The sequence below is a fragment of the Malania oleifera genome, chromosome 5 (assembly GCF_029873635.1).
Source record: "Malania oleifera isolate guangnan ecotype guangnan chromosome 5, ASM2987363v1, whole genome shotgun sequence".
NCBI classification, from domain to species: Eukaryota; Viridiplantae; Streptophyta; class Magnoliopsida; order Santalales; family Ximeniaceae; genus Malania; species Malania oleifera.
The window spans coordinates 59,709,458-59,714,397 of NC_080421.1; positions in this window are offsets into that span (position 1 = coordinate 59,709,458).

Sequence of the window (4,940 nt, forward strand, 5' to 3'; positions counted from 1 at the left end):
CTCAGCGTGCATTTTCTGTGAATCTAACTCAGTTTTGCCATTTAGCGAAATCGTACGAGCATGCGGATTCAAACAAAGTCGCCCATGTGATGCTGCTGGGAATCTTCGGTCCTCTTTTGAGACCACTTTATACGTGCATGCACACGTGTGCATCCATCAAGTGCTTAGGGCCACCTAATTTCTATTACTCATAACATTAATTATTCTGAATGCCATCACAAACACTAGCTCCCAAAAACAGGTCCTTTAGTATCATTATCAAAAATTTAAAGATAAAAATTAAAAATTAGAAATTAACAACTTGCTTGATTAATATTTGTAAAACTAATATAAATTAAAATTTTAATTTTAAAAAAATACCCATTTTCATCTTTAAATTAAAATACTTTTAAAATATGATTTAAATAATAAAATTACAAATAATATTACATTAAACAATTACTATAATAAAAATAAATTTTACTAAGATTATTTTACTTAAGTTTTCTACTTTCAAATTTTACTTAACAATAAAAATTTTATTGGGCACGACGATTAAAAAATAATAAAATCACTTTATAATTTGCTTTATCATTCTTTTTTATAATTTATGTATATTTTTATTTTAATTATATTTAAATTCATATGATCATTTAATTTTGATTTTAACTTAAAAGTGTATAAAATAAATATTTTAATCCAAAAAAAAACTATTTCTGAATAACAAAATTTCTACCAACAAGTTGCCAAACCAATTGAAAACCATAAAATCTGGTTTTCAGTTTTTTTGTCAAATAGCTAAAAATCGGCAAGGAAAACAAAAAACTGACAACAAAAACAAATGCATTTTTATAATTGTGAGTTGTGATGTATTCCCAAGAGGAGGGTTGAATTGGATATTTAAAAATTTTAGGTCAAATATTTCCCTAATTTTAAAACCAAAATCAATAGTTCAAGCTTTAGGGTTTTTCAATACAAACCCAAATCCCACAAATATTTAAGTATGCAAATATTTAATACATATACAACATTCACAACAAATTAATTGTAAGCATACAAGTGTAGAAAAATAAATAGTGTAGGGAAAGAGGTCGCAAATACAGTATTTTTATGAGGTTCGGCTGTACCTGCTGTGAGGAATGATGTATGTTGTCTTTTTGGTCACATCTCTGTTTTGATTACGACAAATCACAGTATCTCATATGTGTGCTTTCAGTATTTGAGCAGGTTAATGTTTCAGTTAACACAGATGATGATGCAATTTTGAAGTCGTGAAGAGCACCTAAACAAGCATACCCCAACGTATTCCATGGAATTGCAAAGGAGTAGTGCATGAAGAATGATTTTTGGTTTAAGTTGTATTTTTACTTATGATTTGGGCTTGTAATTATAATCCTTGGTCTATAATAATTAATGCATAACATGCATAATAGGACTATAAGTTCAGTAAGGACTATAGGAAAAATCAATGACCATAATTTGATCAGAGGGAACCACAGGACTTCAGGGGAAAGTCAACCAATACCATATTTTTGGGACAAATTAAAAAACTTAAAGACCTTAGACTGACCATAGGTCCCAAAATATTGTATGAAAAAGTTCCCTATATCTTTAGAAGTAATAATCATGTAAATAGGGGTGACTTCAAAAGGGAATTAGAACTTAAATACACAATCTTTGTGTGTTCGGTTGACCGAACCAGAACACACATAGATCTTTGGTCGACCGAACTTCCCCACAGTCAAAAGTTAACCATTTGATCGACCGAACCAGAACACATATAGACCTTTGGTCGACCGAACCTCCCCATGGTCAAAGGTTTGATTATTTGGTGGATTAATCTTAAAATGAACATCAACGCCCTGGTCGAATGAACTCCTAGTTGTAAAATGGCCCAGTCGTCTGAATCTCAGAGATTCAAAAATTGCCTCAAGTCTGGTCAACCAACACTTCAGTTCAAAAACACCCTGGTCAATCGAACTGAGTAACCTAGTCGACCGAACCCTAAAAATGGTAGACCGAACCTCTCGGCTTGCTTAATTTTTACCTAGGTTAAACTGGGTTATTTTTAATTAAACTCAATTAATCTTTTTACAAAATACCCAACGTGTCCCCAATGACTATAATTTTTCCCATCTCTATATATAGGTCCTCATTTGCAAAAATTAAGAAGAAATTAGCGAGTTTGATTAAGCAAATTTTTCTCTAAATTTTTTAGAGCCCTTTCTTCATACACAACTATACTCTTCCATTGATCATTCCTTTGAAAAATAATCTTGAGTGAGAATATCCTACATCATCCTATATAGCTCACCATTGCAAAAACTCTCATTGTTGTGATTGTCTGATTACTTTTCGATTGAGAGTTTAGCCCAAAGTTTTTCCCCCCAATTTAATCAATAAATCCATTGTGTGGGGAAAACTTGGTAGCTTGTGAGTCTTAACATTTGTATTGCAAGACTCATAAACTTGTATTATGATTTGTGAAGCAAAATATTTTTTACAAGCTTATACTCAAATATCTCTTGTGCATAATATTTTTCGAAAAACATTTTTGAGATATTTGATCATTATATTAGAAATCTTTGAAACCCTAATTGTGATTGATACATACCTATCTATTGTTTCAAAGATAATTTGATAATACATTCTTGCATTAGAATGCTCATTGACATTAGATTGAGTGATATTGCACATATCTGCACTGAGCTTATAGTTCTATCATTTGACGTGCATTGATTATTGGTTGTGCGTATTGGTACATAATCTACTTGTATTAGAAGCAACTTTATTTGTACACAAAATTTCAATTGTCTGTTGTATTCCAAGCGTGGGCTTGAAGAGGGAGACTTGCCCTGTGAAAAGTACTGGATTGGCTTTGACTCGGTTAGAAAAGTTAAGTGCATCATTCTGGTAAGGTGTTGTAAAAGGTGCCGCTCCACCTATTAAGTGAGTTTGTAGTGGAAACCCTCTTACTTGTGAGCTCGAGTTGGGGGCGTAGGCAGTGTTGGCCGAACCTCAATAACATTTCTTAAGCCTACTTTTAATTTCCACAATTTAAATTTCAGTACTTGAATGTTTGTGATTTATTATTGTGAATGATTGAGTTTATAATTGTATAAAAAAACGCTAGGTTGCATAATATTGTAGACTTGGATAAACCTAGGAGGAGAAATTTTAAATACCCAATTCACCCCCCTCTTGGGAATACACCAATTCCAAAAATTGGTATCAAAGCCTCATTACATAGACTTAAACGTTTTTACAAAAGATCACAATGGCTCATATTGGTGTATCCCCATTCAGAGAGGGACGATCACCTTCTAGTCCTCCATTATTTTGTAGTGCTGATTAGATCGCCTAAAAAATTTAAATGAACATATTTATAAAATGAATGGTCTGGAGGGCCTGGCAGGTGCTTGTCAAGGGAATTTGTATGCTCGTTAATGAAAGTGATATTAATTTGATGCATACAAATTCACATGCCATCGATTTACTGTATTGCGCTTTAGAGTCTAATATTCTACTTGAGATTATGGTATGTTCTAGTGCAAAAAAAATCTGGGATAAGTTAGAAAAGAAATATGGAGAGCCCAAAGTGAAGGAGATCACTCCTCCGAATGCTCCAAGCTCATATGATCAGGAGGAGGTAAATCATGGGCTAGTAATATCAATAGAAGTTAAGGTATATGATTCTTACTCTGCCTCATTTACTGATTCGTGCAATAATTCCTGTGATGATTCTTATACTGAAACTTGTGATATATCATATGTTGAATCATTAGTTGCCTCTAATGATTGCTTTGATGACAATGCATGTATTGATTCATACGATGATTGTTGTGATATGTCTTATGATGAATCATGTGCTGAATTGATTAATGAAAGCATGTTTTCATATGAAAAATTAGATAAAACTTTATTGAAAATGAATAAATTTTTAGCTAAGTTATCTAAGTAGAAATCATTTCTGAAAAATGAGAATAAAAGGATAGCAAAGCAGATGGACAAATTAAAATATTATCATGCTATTATTGAGAAGAAAAATATAGAGAAAGTTTTGAGAGTTATCTGCTTAGAGAAAGAAACAGATGATTATTCTAAAGCTACACTCAAAGCTATAAATAAGAATAATCATAATAATTCCTTAGAAATTAAAAATAAAAATCTTTTCAAAAAGGATTTAGGATTATCAAGTGATTCCTACTGTCATGCCTCATCGAGCAATCATAATAATTGTAAGCATAATCTTTCACGTATTTACAAAATTTTCTTACACTGTAAAAAAAAAAAAAAGGCACATTCGATTTACTTGCTTATCTAGAAGTGCCAGAGGCTTAAAAAATGGATAATCAGCAAAGCAAACCCCGTAGGACCTAAGGAAAAATGGATTTTTATTAAAATTATCAAATTTGTTATTTTTCTCCTTATACCCTAGGATTAGATTTAGGGGTTAATAATGTCAATAGGCTTAGGAGGTGGTTTAAGTTCAAAATGTAGAAGTTTAGTATACACATCCACTTTCTAAATGGACAAAGCATTTTGCTTAGTAAACAATTCTTATTGCTTAATGCACATGCAAATATGAAAATTTTTAGTTAAGCATACATTGTCCATCGCTCAAGCTTGTGGTTTAGGGGATCCATCACATTCATCCTTGAACTTAAAAGCCTTGATCAAAATTCAGCCATCACTCCATGTTTAAGCACCAATGATCATAAATGCCTATTATATAAGTACAAGTTAAAAGACATCCTCCTCATAATCAAAATTCGAGGCATCCACTAAGAGAATCAAGCTCATCATCTAAGTAAATCAAAATATTCCCTTTGAGCTTAAAATTTAAAAATCCTTTATTTTGGTTCACCATCCAATCCATAGGACTCTTTACCAAATCACAATCATATCTGGTAAAGATTATACCTATCCATCAGTTTGTATCCTTGCTACAAATCATGATC